Source organism: Marmota monax, unplaced genomic scaffold (assembly GCF_021218885.2).
Source record: "Marmota monax isolate L192 unplaced genomic scaffold, Marmota_monax_Labrador192_F-V1.1 WCK01_AAM20220418_F8-fsc00063, whole genome shotgun sequence".
Taxonomy (NCBI): Eukaryota; Metazoa; Chordata; class Mammalia; order Rodentia; family Sciuridae; genus Marmota; species Marmota monax.
The window spans coordinates 2,405,642-2,422,990 of NW_026693726.1; the positions used below are offsets into that span (position 1 = coordinate 2,405,642).

At 36.6% G+C, this 17,349-nt stretch overlaps 1 protein-coding gene across 10 annotated transcripts in view; it reads left to right on the forward strand.

Annotated features, from left to right (window-relative positions):
- Stau2 (staufen double-stranded RNA binding protein 2) overlaps positions 1-17,349 on the forward strand; it is a 274,753-nt gene that overhangs the window by 70,629 nt on the left and 186,775 nt on the right. The window lies entirely within an intron of this gene.

Here is a 17,349-nt window from a genome sequence, read left to right on the forward strand (position 1 = left end):
GGACTTGGTGATATTCAGTTTCATATCCATTTTGAAATAAAACAGCAAAATTCACATTGATGTAAAAATATGCCTTGTTTTTCTGCAGGGAAAAGACAGTATACATAATTGCAGTTCACATAGTATTTGTGTAGATAATTTTTAAAAAATTAATTTAAGATGAAATTGCTTAACACCAATTCAATATACCATTAGTTAAAAGTAGGAGAGTTTTCAGCCAGATGTGACAGTATATACCTCTAATCCCAGTGACTCTGAAGGTTGAGGCAGGAGGATTGCAGATTCAAAGCCAGCCCAGCAACTTAGCAAGACCCTAAGCAACTTAGTGAGACCCCCCTAAAAAGTAAAAGGGCTGGGGATGTGGCTAAGTGGTTAAGTACCCCTGGTTTTAATCTCTGGGCTCCCCCGCTCTGCTGCAAAAACAGTAAGAGTTCCCCAAAGGTCCCAGATATTCTATTGGTATTGCAGAAGTTGCCTTTTACATTTAAGGATCCTGGTAGTTGAGCAAGTCTTTCTTCCCTGTGTCTTTGAAAAGCAAACTTTGAGTCAGACAATGGAGTTGACTCCAGAGGATCTGTATTATTCCAGTAAATTGGTATGAATTGCAGTGAAACCACCAAAGTATATTGCCAATCACAGCAGAAAATTCCAAGGCTCTTGAATGATTTTGTCAGTAATAAGAGACTATTTGGATTGCCTAAAATCTGACAGCATATCTCTATGTGGCACTTCCAGCTAATAAATTATATTTCTACTTTCAGTTTCTGTGAAGTCACTTTAAAAGCCCTGCAGTTCTTATTTTAAACCATAGATTTCCTTCGAATGATTGTGAGAATATGAAACAAAATGATTATCTATTAGGCTAATTTTTATTGCAGATGAGAGGATAAAATGTTTTACAAAATAATTTATTAAATGTACCTATTCCTTGGCATACATGTTAAAATTTTTAATTACAGTTTTTATTATGTGTTGGAGCCAGCATTTTTCTATAGAAATATAACTCAGGATTTAATATTGGGCAACAGTGGGAAAATGGGATTTAGTATGAAAATATTTGCTTTATGTAAACCTTTTTATGAATGCAGCTAATGCATAAGGTGAAGTCAAGCTGTAAAAACAATTAACTGGGAAACTGCCAAGTAAATTTTTTATATTCCTATGAATATCTGTTAACTTACACATTTTTGTTATCATCAAACTATATACAGATGTACAACCAGATTCACTTAGATTTGGGTGAAAGAGACAAAATACTAAAAGTATAGAGTAAGTATAATTACTGTTTGTATCTCCAAACAAAGCACATTAATCTTCTGCAATACCGCTGATGTAATGTCTCTGTGTTACTTTGGGGAGTATTTGAAGTGGGCAAACATCCAAAGTTGATAGTTAATTTTGATCAGCGAAAGCACTGGAGGAGATGTCTGGGTTGGACATTGTAACAAAGCAAACAATTTCTGGAGGTCTTGGAAGATTCCAGTACAAACATAATTTTCCACTTGAATCTTGTATTCTAGATATCACAAAAGAAATTTATCCAAGAAAAGGTATAAAACCCCTTTAAAATATAATCTGATATGTTTATTTTTCTTATGTATTTATACGTAACAAACTTCTGAAAAACATGTTTATGGGCTTAAAATAATGGAAAAGCGGAAGTATTTCAGATATTTTCTAGAACCAGTTTCATAAATTGTTTTGTTATTGGAAAAGACTTTTTCTATACTAGTGATTTTCAAGGAACATTTTCAGAGAACCCTTAATCAAAGATGGAATTTAATTATGGGATTATTCTTATAACTCAAATAAAATATAAACCATAATTTCCATAGTTTTCTTAATACTTAGGATTCTGTTACTAGATTTGGAACATGCATTATTTAGCAAACATATTAAAAACTTAAAATTTGATTTTTAAAAACATTTTATAAACATTTTTAAAGTGGGGGCTGGGGATGTGGCTCAAGTGGTAGCGCGCTCACCTGGCATGCACGCGGCCCAGGTTCGATCCTCAGCACCACATACAAACAAAGATGTTGTGTCTGCCGAAAACTAAAAAATAAATATTAAAAAATTCTCTCTCTCTCTCTCTCTCTCTCTCTCTCTCTTAAAAAAACATTTTTTAAGTGCAAAGTATGTGTGTACATATATATGTATTTATTTGAAAATTGTCCCTAAGTAAATATATAGCTATGCTATTTCATAGAAAATACAATAATTTCCACCTGGTTTGCTGCTTGAATAAGATTGAGAAAGTTGATGTAGACAAGATCATTTGTTACTGAGGAGTCTTAGAGAACATAAAGCTTCTTGTCCAGTTATTAATCTAATAATTGGAACTTAAATTCAGTTGATCTTTCTCTAAATGTAAAGATCTTTTTTATTTACTCCAATTTATAGGAATTACTCAGTAGACAATTTAAAATTACAAAATTTCTTTTTTTTTAATCTTTTTTTTTTTTGTCTTTTTTGGAACTGGGGGTTTAAACTAATTTAACAATGTTAGTTTAAAAACAAAGAAGAGAGACCTTCAGACACTTTGCCACTGAGCTACATCCCAGCGCTAAATTACATTTCTTAAAATGCAAATTTTTATTACATTCAAGATTTAAAAACATTAATGTGACCTAGAGAGCATATAGACTCTTATCTATGACAAAATGCCTACAACAGCATATCCCAAAGATGTTTTATAGATACACCGGATGGTTCACTATAAAAGGGTTTTCATTACCAACCTTAATTAAAAAGCCCTGTGTACAGAAACACTATTCTGTCTTGAAGACTTTAAGGACAACAGAAAGCCCACAAGAAAGCAAATTCATTAATCTTGTATATATCTCAATGATACCAAGAAAAGAAATTGAATATCCAACCCAAAGGAATAACAGAATAAGTCAGAGGAAGGCAATTGAATGCATATATATTTAAAGAGCAAACAGAAGAATGATAGAAAATATTTTCAGACTCTAATATTTTGTTCTTAGGAAGAATCAGTAGAATGTGTAAATTCGTATTTTAATAAGGTAAGTAAATATGGGTTTTAAGTATAATACATAATACATATTACATAATCTAATAAGTAAATATGGGTTTTAAGCTCAAATATGCAAAAATACAGACTGCTAATTAGTGGGCGGGAGTATAGCTGCATAAGAAGTAAAAATTCTTGTAAAACGCTGTGTTAGTCAACTTATGATAAAGATAGTTTCAGAACCCAAATGAACTGGATGATTTTTCAGGAAAACATAAATTACCAAACTGACCTTGGAAGAGAAAAAGAGATTTAATTGCCTTAGAATTAATAGAATAAGTAGTCACACAAATAGCCACTTCTGTCTTCCACACCACTCTGAAGAAAAGCAACTAGCCTAGATGGTTCCACAGAGAGATTGGAGCTTTGTACAACAGGAAATGAATTGTTTGGGGGCTGTTAACATTGACATCTAATTCAACAATGTTAGTTTAAAAAACAAAGAAGGGAGACCTTCAGATTAGTATTATTATAGAATATCAGTGGGAAAATCCTGAATAAAATATTGGCAAATGGAATTTGACAGTACATTGAAAGAAGAGTAACCATAATAACTAGAATTTATTCTAGGAATGTAAAGTTGTTTCAGTATTAGAAAATAGGTAAAAATTCACCTTATTAAGGGGTGAAAGGTAAAAATCATTACTGCCATGCAGATGCTGAAAAGACATTTAAAAAGTCCATTCTTGATTTTGCAAACTCAGTGCGTTTTAAGTAATTTGATATTTTCTTAACATTGTAAAATAGAAAATGTATACACTATAAATGCATACACACTATAAATATGCACAAATACTCACGCATGCTCCCTCTCCCTTTGTTCCCCAAATTCTCTTTTGGAGGTATAGACTGACATAATTAAGTAAATTAAATTGTGAAAAGAAATAGGAAAAATATAATTTTGAAGTCCAGGCTTCAGAAAGGTCGAGCCTTTGTGAGAGAAGACAAAGAATGAACAGAGGGGTAGTAGATCTTTGCACTTAAATTGGTCTCCCAGACTTGTAGTATTTCCAGAATTTCCTTTAGTAACTGAGGTCCTACATATTACATTTGGCTTTCAGAGATCTTCAGAATCTGCCAGAAGTCTAGTCAGATTTAAGTTGTCTTGATATTCTATCTGAGTCCAGGACGACTTCCCCAAAGTTTATAGTTAGTACTTCTGCAGTTTATAGTGCTCATCTATCCAGTTAATTCAGAGGCACCACAGTGTAAAGGTTAAGAGAATGGCTCTGAACTGAAACTCCTTGAGCTCCAGTGCTGGCTCAGATTGGATGACCTTAGAAAAGTTAGTTAATGTCGGTATTTTCCAGTTTCTTCATTGGTAAAATGAAGTTGGAGTTGCGTGGGGATTGAGTGAGATTAATATCTAAATGCTTAGCATAGTGTGGTGTCTGGCACACAGCAAGTGCTTTTTTTGTTTTTGCCTCAAGTACGATAATGGTGTTGATGATGATTTATCTAGATATATATTTAGGGAAGGGGCAAGAATAGGCTTATGCTGGATCTGAGTGTGGCACTGAGGGTGGTGGTCTTGTGTTGAGGCTCTTTGATAACATGTTGTATTTTCCATATTGTCCTGATTGTGGTAATAGTGTTAGAGACATAGTACAAGTGCTTTTTTCTCTTGGCTCATATTCTAAATTCCATAAATCATTCCGCTAGTTTATCAAATTTAAACTTGAACACAGATTTATTTACTTTGTTTTGAAAGAGATTACACTTGGTTCAGTTAAACACTTCCTTCTGTTTTTACCCCATGCAACCAATTATTTTCAAAAACTTGAAAGTATGAAAGAAGAGAATGTCATTTATAACCTTTCACTTCAGAACACTGTATCCTGGTTTTTAGTGCATGTCTTTTTGAATTTTTCCCCCCAGGCATTTAAAACATAGTTATAGTGATTGAACAGATAGAATCTTAAACCTTTTGGAAACTTAATTTTAGCTAACCTGTGAATCTGTTTTCATCATTCCTAATATTTGAAATTCCTTAAGAATTAATGCTGAAATCCCATAAAAGATATATTTTCAAAATTTATAGATGTGAGGAGAGAAAGAACCAAATATCTAGGCATATTATATACATACAAGTTTGAAATTGTGCCAAGGACTACTTTATAGCTTTATGATAAAACTTGTTATTTTTCTGTAGCAAGAGAAAAATTTTGACTTAGCAGTGCCAAGGAGTGTACAGAGAATCAAAATAATCAACGTGTCATTTGAAATCCTAAGTTTTGGCTTTTAGAATTCTTTAATAATAGACTCTGCAAACATTTTACAGATAAGTAAACTGAGATAGAAAGGTTAAGTAACATTTCTGTGTTCAGTCAGTGTTAGAAATAAACACAGAATCCAAAACGTCTCCCTATTAGATCAGAAGATAACATTTTCATATATTTTAGGACATAAACCTGTAGAGGAGATATGAACATTTAAGCTGTATTGAGATTTATGAGTCATGCTATCAAATAAAATGAGGTAATTATTTTTCAATTTTTAAAAGTTTTAGTGTTATATGGAATATGTCTTTCTCACCTTGTAAAAGTGATACTTAAGAAAGTGGAGATGTTGAAGAAGAAAGCAGTCACAAGATGATGGGAAGGACAAAGGGATTTTAGTTTTGTTTAGAAAGATAATACAAAGTGAGTTTAGAAACAGGGCATTAAATGGAGTAAAATTAGGGAAGATGGTAAGGATATATTGTATAGAATGTTGTTACAACAAACAAATATAAATAAGTATAAAATTTCCCCTTCACTTAAAAAATAAGACTATATAAGGAATGTGAAGTATTAATTCAAAGCATTAAAATATACATCTTTTTTTTAATTGTTATATTGTCTTGAAGATAGACCAAATATGAAGACTTTTGAGGGATCTAAAGAAAAGAAGGAAAGCATTGTATGTTCAGTTTTGTTTATTTTTTTTTGAAAGGCTTTCAGTAGATAAAGAGCAAGGTAGCATGGTCAAAAGGCTTTGTAAGTAGTCTTTGTAAATTTGGACTGTTAAGCAGTGTGGCACATAGTGCCCTTCATTTTGACTTTTCACTCTGTAGCTCTCAGTTGAGACTGTTTGGGGCTTGACATGCTTAGAGACATAGGCATTCATTGTAGAGTTCAGTCACTCAGTAACATACCTCTGAAGTTCACTGGTGGACCTTTGTTTAGAACTCTTGTATTAGATTCTCTGGCCAGCTAAGGAGATAGCCAGTTTATTTTTTATTTTTATTTTTTTTTATTTTTAATTTTTTATTGTGGGTTGTTCAAAACATTACAAATTTCTTCACATATCATATTCCACACTTTGATTCAAGTGGGTTATGAACTCCCACCTTCACCCCATACACAGATTGCAGAATCACATCAGTTACACATCCATTGATTTACATATTGCCATACTAGTGTCTGTTGTGCTCCGCTGCCTTTCCCATCCTCCACCCTCCCCACCTCTCCCCTCCCTTCCCATCCTCTCTCTCTACCCCCTCCACTGTATAACCCTGAGGGTCTCCTTCCATTACCATGCAATTTCCCTTCACTCTCCCTTTCCCTACCACCTCTCATCCCTGTTAAATGTTAATCTTCTTCTCCTGCTCTTCGTCCCTACTCTGATCTTAGTTACTCTCCTTATATCAAAGAAGACATTTGGCATTTGTTTTTTAGGGATTGGCTAGCTTCACATAGCATAATCTGCTCTAATGCCATCCATTTCCCTGTAAATTCTATGATTTTGTCATTTTTTTAATGCAGAGTAATACTCCATTGTGTATAAATGCCACATTTTTTTTATCCATTCGTCTATTGAAGGGCATCTAGGTTGGTTCCACAGTCTTGCTATTGTGAACTGTGCTGCTATGAACATCGATGTAGCAGTGTCCCTGTAGCATGCTCTTTTTAGGTCTTTAGGGAATAGACCAAGAAGGGGAATAGCTGGGTCAAATGGTGGCTCCATTCCCAGCTTTCCAAGAAATCTCCATACTGCTTTCCAAATTGGCTGCACCAATCTGCAGTCCCACCAGCAATGTACAAGTGTACCCTTTTCCCCACATCCTCGCCAGCACTTGTTGTTGTTTGACTTCCTAATGGCTGCCAATCTTACTGGAGTGAGATGGTATCTTAGGGTGGTTTTGATTTGCATTTCTCTGACTGCTAGAGATGGTGAGCATTTTTTCATGTACTTGTTGATTGACTGTATGTCCTCCTCTGAGAATTGTCTGTTCAGGTCCTTGGCCCATTTGTTGATTGGGTTGTTTGTTCTCTTATTGTCTAATTTTTTGAGTTCTTTGTATACTCTGGATATTAGGGCTCTATCTGAAGTGTGAGGAGTAAAGATTTGTTCCCAGGGTGTAGGCTCCCTATTTACCTCTCTTATTGTTTCTTTTGCTGAGAAAAAACTTTTTAGTTTGAGTAAGTCCCATTTGTTGATTCTAGTTATTAACTTTTGTGCTATGGGTGTCCTATTGAGGAATTTGGAGCCCGACCCGACCGACTGTAGATCGTAGCCAACTTTTTCTTCTATCAGACGGCGTGTCTCTGATTTGATATCAAGCTCCTTGATCCATTTTGAATTCACTTTTGTGCATGGCGAGAGAAAGGGATTCAGTTTCATTTTGTTGCATATGGATTTCCAGTTTTCCCAGCACCATTTGTTGAAGATGCTATCCTTCCTCCATTGCATGCTTTTAGCCCCTTTATCAAATATAAGATAGTTGTAGTTTTGTGGATTGGTTTCTGTGTCCTCTATTCTGTACCATTGGTCCACCCGCCTGTTTTGGTACCAGTACCATGCTGTTTTTGTTACTATTGCTCTGTAGTATAGTTTGAAGTCTGGTATCGCTATACCGCCTGATTCACACTTCCTGCTTAGCATTGTTTTTGCTATTCTGGGTCTTTTATTTTTCCATATGAATTTCATGATTGCTTTCTCTATTTCTACAAGAAATGCCGTTGGGATTTTGATTGGCATTTTATTAAACCTATAGAGAACTTTTGGTAATATCGCCATTTTGATGATGTTAGTTCTGCCTATCCATGAACAGGGTATATTTTTCCATCTTCTAAGATCTTCTTCTATTTCTCTCTTTAGGGTTCTGTAGATTTCACTGTATAAGTCTTTCACCTCTTTTGTTAGGTTGATTCCCAAGTATTTTATTTTTTTTGAAGATATTGTGAATGGAGTGGTTGTCCTCATTTCCATTTCAGAGGATTTGTCACTGATATACAGGAATGCCTTTGATTTATGCGTGTTGATTTTATATCCTGCCACTTTGCTGAATTCATTTATTAGCTCTAATAGTTTCTTTGTAGACCCTTTTGGGTCTGCTAGGTATAGAATCATGTCATCTGCAAATAGTGATAATTTAAGTTCTTCTTTTCCTATTTTTATGCCTTTAATTTCTTTCGTCTGTCTAATTGCTCTGGCCAGTGTTTCGAGAACTATGTTGAACAGAAGTGGAGAGAGAGGGCATCCCTGTCTTGTTCCAGATTTTAGAGGGAATGCCTTCAGTTTTTCTCCATTCAGAATGATGCTAGCCTGAGGCTTAGCATAGATTGCTTTTACAATATTGAGGTATGTTCCTGTTATCCCTAGTTTTTCTAGAGTTTTGAACATAAAGGGATGCTGTACTTTGTTGAATGCTTTTTCCGCATCTATCGAGATGATCATATGGTTCTTATTTTTAAGTCTATTGATGTGGTGAATAACATTTATTGATTTCCGTATATTGAACCAGCCTTGCATCCCAGGGATGAATCCTACTTGATCATGGTGCACAATTTTTTTGATATGTTTTTGTATCCGAGTGGCCAGAATTTTATTGAGGATTTTTGCATCTAGGTTCATTAGAGATATTGGTCTGTAGTTTTCTTTCTTTGAAGTGTCTTTGTCTGGTTTAGGTATCAGGGTGATGTTGGCCTCGTAGAATGAATTTGGAAGTTCTCCCTCTTTTTCTATTTCCTGAAGTAGCTTGAAAAGTATTGGTATTAGTTCCTCTTTAAAGGTTTTGTAAAACTCTGCTGTATACCCATCCGGTCCTGGGCTTTTCTTAGTTGGTAGTCTTTTGATGGTTTCTTCTATTTCCTCAATTGATATTGGTCTGTTTAGGTTGTCTATATCCTCCTGACTCAATCTGGGCAGATCATATGACTTAAGAAATTTATCTATGCCTTCACTATCTTCTAATTTATTGGAGTATAAGGATTCAAAATAGTTTTTGATTATCTTCTGTATTTCTGAAGTGTCTGTTGTGATATTGCCTTTTTCATCCCGTATGCTAGTAATTTGAGTTCTCTCTCTTCTTCTCTTTGCTAGCATCGCTAAGGGTCTGTCGATTTTGTTTATTTTTTCAAAGAACCAACTTTTAGTTTTGTCAATTTTTTCAATTGTTTCTTTTGTTTCGATTTCATTAATTTCAGCTCTGATTTTAATTATTTCTTGCCTTCTACTTCTTTTGCTGTTGTTTTGCTCTTCTTTTTCAAGGATTTTGAGATGAAGTATGAGATCATTTATTTGTTGGTTTTTTCTTTTTTTAAGGAATGAACTCCAAGCAATGAATTTTCCTCTTAGAACTGCTTTCAATGTATCCCATAGATTCCGATATGTTGTGTCTGTGTTTTCATTTATCTCTAAGAATTTTTTAATTTCCTCCTTGATGTCTTCTATAACCCATTGATCATTCAGTAACCTATTGTTCATTCTCCAAGTGATGTATGCTTTTTCCTTCCTTCTTTTATCGTTGATTTTCAGTTCCATTCCATTATGATCAGATAAGATGCATGGTATTATCTCTACTCCTTTATATTGTCTAAGAGTTGCCCTGTGACATAATATATGATCTATTTTTGAGAAGGATCCATGTGCTGCTGAGAAAAAAGTGTAACTGCTTGATGTTGGGTGGTATACTCTATATATGTCAATTAGGTCTAGGTTATTAATAGTGTTATTGAGTTCTATAGTTTCCTTATTCAACTTTTGTTTGGAAGATCTGTCCAGTGGCGAGAGAGTTGTGTTGAAGTCTCCCATGATTATGGTATGGTGGTCTATTAGACTCTTGAACTTGAGAAGAGTTTGTTTGACAAACATAGCTGCACCATTGTTTGGGGCATAAATATTTATGATTGTTATGTCTTGTTGGTGTATGGTTCCCTTAAGCAGTATGTAGTGTCCCTCTTTATCCCTTTTGATTAACTTGGGCTTGAAATCTATTTTATTTGATATGAGTATGGACACTCCTGCTTGTTTCCGAAGTCCATATGAGTGATATGATTTTTCCCAACCTTTCACCTTCAGCCTATGTATGTCTTTTCCTATCAAATGCGTGTCCTGTAGGCAGCATATTGTTGGTTCTTGTTTTGTGATCCATTCTACTAGCCTGTGTCTCTTAATTGGTGAGTTTAAGCCATTAACATTTAGTGTTATTATTGAGATATGGGTTGTTCTTCCAGCCATATTTGTTTATTTCTGTTATTAAACATGGTTTGTTTTCCTCTTTGATTATTTTCCCCCCCTTTACTGTCCTACCTCCCACTGTTGGTTTTCATTGTTATTTTCCATTTCCTCTTCCTGTAATGCTTTGGCGAGGATGTTTTGAAGAGATGGTTTTCTAGCTGCGAATTCTTTTAACTTTTGTTTATCGTGGAAGGTTTTAATTTCATCTTCCATCCTGAAGCTTAATTTTGCTGGATACACAATTCTTGGTTGGAACCCATTTTCTTTCAGTGTTTGAAATACGTTATTCCAGGATCTTCTAGCTTTCAGAGTCTGTGTTGAAAGATTAGCTGTTATCCTGATTGGCTTACCCCTAAATGTAATCTGCTTCCTTTCTCTTGTAGCTTTTAAAATTCTCTCCTTATTCTGTATGTTGGGCATCTTCATTATAATGTGTCTAGGTGTGGATCTCTTATGATTTTGCACATTTGGCGTCCTGTAGGCTTCTAGGATTTGGGATTCTGTCTCATTCTTCAAGTCTGGGAAGTTTTCTCGTATTATTTCATTGAATAGACTGCTCATTCCTTTGGTTTGGAGCTCTGTACCTTCCTGTATCCCAATGACTCTTAAGTTTGGTCTCTTAATGTTATCCCATATTTCTTGGATGTTCTGCTCATGGTTTCTTAACAGTCTTGCTGAGCTGTCTATGTTCTTTTCCAGTTGAAATACTTTGTCTTCATTGTCTGATGTTCTATCTTCTAAGTGTTCTACTCTGCTGGTAGTATTCTCCATTGAGTTTTTAAGTTGGTTTATTGCTTCCTGCATTTCTAGGATTTCTGTTTGTTTGTTTTTTATAACCTCTATCTGCCTGTATAGTTGATCTTTGCTTCCTGGATTTGTTTGCGTAATTCATTGTTGAAGTGATCTTTCATTGTCTGATTTTGCTGTTTAATGTCTTCCTTGATACTCCAGATCATCTGAAGCATGTATATCCTGAATTCTTTATCTGACATTCCATCTGCTGCAGCTGTTACCTCTTCTAAAGTTGCGTTGACCTGCATTGCTTGTGGTCCTTTCTTTCCTTGTCTTTTCATACTGCTTGCGTATCTTTCCTGCAGGCGCGGGCGGCGGCTCTGCTCTCTCCTTATTCCAATTGGGGTGTCGTGTCTACCATGCCGGCAGGTCACTGGGCCTGTTCTGGGCGCTGGCGGTGGCTCTGTTCTGCCCCTACTCCAATTGGGGTGACGAGTGTACCACGCTGGCAGGCCACTGGGCCTGATCCGCCGGTCGGTTGCAGGTTTGCCTACGCTGCAGGCGCGGGCGGCGGCTCTACTCTGCCCCTACTCCAAATGGGGTGACGTGTCTGTCATACCGGCAGGCCACTGGGCCTCTCCCGCTGGTCGGTCGCAGATCTGCCCACCTTTCGGGCACGGGTGGAGGCTCTGCTCTGCCCCTACTCCAATTGGGGTGTCGTGACTACCCCGCCTGCAGGACGCTGTGCCTGTTCCTGGCACGGGCGGCGACTCTGCTCTGCCCCTACTCCAATTAGGGTGGTGTGTGTACCACGCCAGAAGGCTCCTGGGCCTGATCCGCCGGTCTGTTGCAGGTCTGCCTACCTTGGAGGCGCGGGCGGCGGATCTGCCCTGCCCCTCCTACCACGCCTGCGGACCCCTGGGGCTGATCTGCAGGTTGGTCACAGGTCTGCTCACCCTGCGGGCACGGGTGGCGGTTCCTCTTCTCCCCCACTCCAATTGGGGTCACGTGGCCACCACACCGGCAGGGCCTGATCCGGGCGTGGGAGAAGGATCTGCTCTGCCCCTACTCCAGTTGGGGTGACGTGTGTACCACACTGGCAGGCCACTGGGCCTGACCCGCCAGGCTGTCACAGGTCTGTTTACCTTGCAAGCGCGAACGGCGGCTCTGCCCTGCCCCTCCTACCACGCACATGTACCACTGGGTCACGGGTCTGCCCACCTTGCGGGTGCGGGTGGCGGCTCCGCTCCGCCCCCTCTCCAATTGGGGTCACGCGGTCACCACGCTGGCGAGCCGCTGTGCCTGCTCCGGGCTCTGGCGGTGGCCCGGCTCCTCCCCTCTGGCTCGACGACAAATTGAGGAGACTCGGGTGTCTGTGCCTCACCCCCCCTACCAGGAGACCAACTGTTTCTGTCGCCGCTGGTATTGATGAAGTTCTCTCCTCCGCCGCTTTCTGAGATAGCCAGTTTAATAAATGTAAAAGATTTTGGGGAAATTCTTAAGAGTTTCTTGAATCTCTGAAATTAGTTGCATTTGATTCCCAACACCTCTGTAGAGATTTGTTACTTCGCAAGGTGACCTTGGGGCCTCTCTTGTCTCACTAGATGGCTGTGAGGATTAAATCAGAAAGAAATATGAAAGATCTAACCATTATGCTATTAGGAATACATGTGGCCACCCATTTGAATAGCGCTTGAAGCAATTGCCCATTCACCTAATCTTGTGGGATGTGATGCTAACCTGGAGCAGTAGCTCTCAGATTGTTGGTGTGCACAGTCACCAGCAATTTAAGATTCTCATTCTATTCCCAAGGACTCTAATTAAGCATATCAAGGTTGAAGCACAGAAATCTGCATTTTTAACCAGCACTAAAGATGATTCTGATGAAAATGGTATCATACTTTGGAGGCTGTGGAGAGGAAAAACCATTTGACCCTTAAATAATCTGGAAGAGGTTTCCAAGGGTCATCTTTGGATTGTAGGCACTATGGAGATCTACTAAACATTGACCATAAAATTCTAATTGAGAATAATCATTCAAAAATAGCTGTGTCCAAGTAGTTTAAATGCATGCTGATTCGTAGGAATAGGAAATCACTTATTATTAAGTACCAAGTTCAAGTTAAAAAAATAAAAATAGAAGAAAGAACTCCATTACATAGAACATATCAACTTTAGAGCTAATAAATTTTGGTGTTTCTTTAACAAAGGAAATAAATATTTAGACACAAGATCCTAGCACATCTGTGTGATGAAGCATTTGAAATCATCGTTTTTATAATCCAATCTGGATACCATTAATCAGGGTGCTCTGGTTAATCTTAATTGTCATGATGCAGTGAGGAGATGTGATGTGTAAGGTATTCAAGCCATGTGGGGTATATTATTAAGAATCATTGTTAAGAGGATGAAATGAAACTGGAATGAAACAAGTCAGGCGTCCGGTCTTGGTATTTCCTGTTGTTAGTGCTAGAATATTTTACTTTTTAATGTCCAAAATACAACATGCTTAATTTTCCCTCTGATATTTATATGATATAATTTATATGTACATATATATCAACATGCACATACATATGCATAGAGCCATATTTGATGACCAAAAAGGAAGAGGCCCCAAGGGCTCTTTAATGTGCAATTAATATTTTGGTCAAAAAATCAGCAGATTGTTTCAGTATGGTTATATGTTATGACATCATATTCCAGTAAAGTTATAATGAACAGAAATTTTGTTTGTCTCTGTGGCAAACCCAAATGAGTTTTGTAATTGTCAGCAGGCCTTAGTGATTATAGTGGCGCCCACTCCCTCTACCATAGTTAAACGTCTGTTAGTTAGCATTCTTATTGAGGACCTCTATTTTCAGAAGTTTATAATTAATTGTAAATATTTGCTCTGTGGTGAAAGATCAGATCAGGAGTAAATTTATGATTTCAAGTTGTCTGTTTTAAGGTTTTTGCAGAACCAGTTAAAATATGCATAAAATTTTGTGGAGATGGGAAAACTGAACTTTGTGGGATATAAAGATAATTTGCAATCTTCATATTAGCCTGTCTAGATTTCTATATTAAAAGGATCTAAAATAAAATAGATTATAGGAATTTGTGTATATTGGTACCCTATTTAGTTATTGTAATCAAAGAACAAAGCTGATTGTGGTTTTTAAATGCTTTTTAGTCTTTGGACATTAAAAATACTTTTACTTTCATTGAATTTTTTCTTCCTTTAATTGTTTTATATTTGCTAATTAAAAAGTGAGAACATAGGACTTGATAATAAAATACTTTATCTTAATAGAGAACTGTACATCAAGAAAATTAATTTTAAGAGTTTAAAATAGGAACTTTTTCTTTTTTGTTGCTCTGGATTTCTCCATTTCATTTGACACTATTGATTATCCCTTCCTCTGACATTATGTTGTGATTTCTTTTCTAACTCTGACTTTCTTTCATCTCCTTCACTGCCATCTATTGTTTCTCCTGCACTTTGATCATAGACATCAATCAGATCCCAGCCTAAGGCTCTTTTTTGGTTCCTTTACACTTACTCTTTCCAGGTGTTTATCCACTGGCCTGGTTTCAATTATTGCCTCACTAATCTGCATCTTCAGTACCAATCTACATTTCTAGTCTTTTACCTTCATTAAATGTTCATTGATTAATTCCATCTGCCCAATGAATTTTTATACTATTGGCTCTATCCATTTATCCCAGCTTGACTATAGAACACCACTACATGGATGTTTAGTAATTATTTAAGACATAATAGAATCTTGGGTTTGGAATGCAGCTCACTGATAGAGTAATAGCTGTAAGACTCAGGGTTTGATTCTTAGTTTTGTAAAACAGCAACAAAAAATATTATGGCCTCAATTGGGCTTCTCTTTGCTTGGAAGCAAACTTTTTTTTAAGAGAGAGAGAGAGAGAGAGAGAGAGAGAGAGAGAGAGAGAGAGAGAGAGAGAATTTTTTAAATATTTATTTTTTTAGTTTTTGGCGGACACAGCATCTTTGTTTGTATGTGGTGCTGAGGATCAAACCCGGGCCGCACGCATACCAGGCGAGCGCGCTATCGCTTGAGGCACATCCCCAGCCTGGAAGCAAACATTTTACAACATTAATTTTTGACTTTTCGCCATTGTCAGTCCATCTAAATTAATCCTATTCATTTTCTGAACTGTTCAATTCAAAGGTCATATTTCCCAATCATTACATTTCTTAGCCTGTGTTTGTCACTAGATACAATCAATCTCTCCTAACTTTCCCCTCCCATTTAGCTTTCAGTAAGGGCACTATGCTTCCTTGGTCTCCCTCTTATCACTCTCTCCAGAAGAATTCTCATTGTATTAAAGTTTTAAATACCATCTATGTATTGATGATTTCCACATTTTATTTCAACATTAGATCTCTTTCCTAGAGCCCAGGCTCATAAATCTGATTGTTCACTTGATATCTCCTCTTGTATGTCTAATAGTTCTAATAATTTAACGTTTCTAAAATGAGCTACTGATACTCAGTCTCAGTAAATTCATTCCTTTTGTGTCTCAATGAACAGGTCATGTTTTATTTTTATTTCATATTCCATATCTAGTGCTTAGGTAAACCCGTTTAGGCTTTTAAAATTCATCCAGAATCCAGTGACTTTTCATCACATCCACTGCGGTACCTACTTCTGATCACTATCACTTTTCCCTGGATTATCTCAGCAGCCTCCTATTAGACCTCCCTGCTTCTCCATTTTTTCCCCTTCAGTCTGTCCTCAACATATTAGATGATTCTTCCAAAATAAAAGACAGATTATGTTACTTATTTCTGTTCAGAATAGCTAAGTATTTCACTCATGGTGAAAGTCAGAATCTTAAAAGAATTTCTAGGGAAGGCCCTGTGCAGTCTGCCACTTCTCATTTCCTAGCTTTCCTTCCTTCACTCCCTAAATTCTCGCCAGACATGCTTCCTTTGAGTGATTTAAATGTGCATGGCACATTTCTGCTTCATGGCTTTGTGCTTGGTGTTCTCTCTGCTTGATGCAGTATCCCAGATACCTTCATGGTTTGCTTCCTCATTCATTTCAAGTCTTGACAATGTCATTAGTTTCTTGATGAAACCTTCCTTGACAACCCTATCTAAAAATTCACCTCCCAACACTTTTGAACCCTTTCTGCTTTTTCTTTCATTATCTCTAACATTCTAGATATTCTACATATTTATCTTATTTATTGCCTGTTTTTTCCACTATAATATTTTGGTTCATTGTCATAGTCCCCTGTCATGTGGAACATACTCCATAAATAATTGTTGAATTAATGTGTTGTATTGCAAATATTCCTATTTTTTTTCTTAATTTCTTCTAGAGTTATTCTTCTTTTAGTCTCCTTTATCCCCTCCTACCTGTATTATTGCAGCTTTCCAGTTATACTCTGTTAACTCAGTCATATTAAACACAAACTTGCTGACACTTTTCACTTTAAATACACTTTGTTATCTTTCCCCCTATGAATTGGCATAAACTCTGCTCCCTATCACTAATCACCAGAGAAATGCAAATCAAAATCACATTGGGATCCTATTTTACCCCAGTTAGAAGGGCTGCTATCAAAAAGACAAAAATTAACAAATGTTGATGAGGATATAGAGAAAGGAAAACTCTCATACACTGTTGGTGGGAATGTAAATTAGTACAGCCATATAGAAAACATTATGAAGTTTCCTCAAAAAAAGCTAGAAGTAGAACTACCATATGATCCAGCAATCCCACTACAGGACATATACAAAAAGAATTGAAAAACAGTATGTTAGACAGCTGCACTTTCCATGCTTATTGCAGTACTATTCCCGGTAGCCAAGGTTTGGATCAATCAAGGTGTCCATTGATGGATGTATGGATAAAGAAAACATGGTATGTGCGTACAATAGAATATTATTCAGCCATAAAAAGAATGAAATTCTTCATATGCAGCAACATAGATGGAACTGGAAGACATTAAGTGAAATAAGTCAGGCAGAATGAAAAATACTATATGTAAGAACATATAAGTAAGACTTATATATGGAAACTAAAAACTTTGATCTTGAAGATGTGCAGAGAATAGAATAGTAGTTACCCAATCCAGGAAAGGATGTTAGAAACGGAGGGATGGGGATC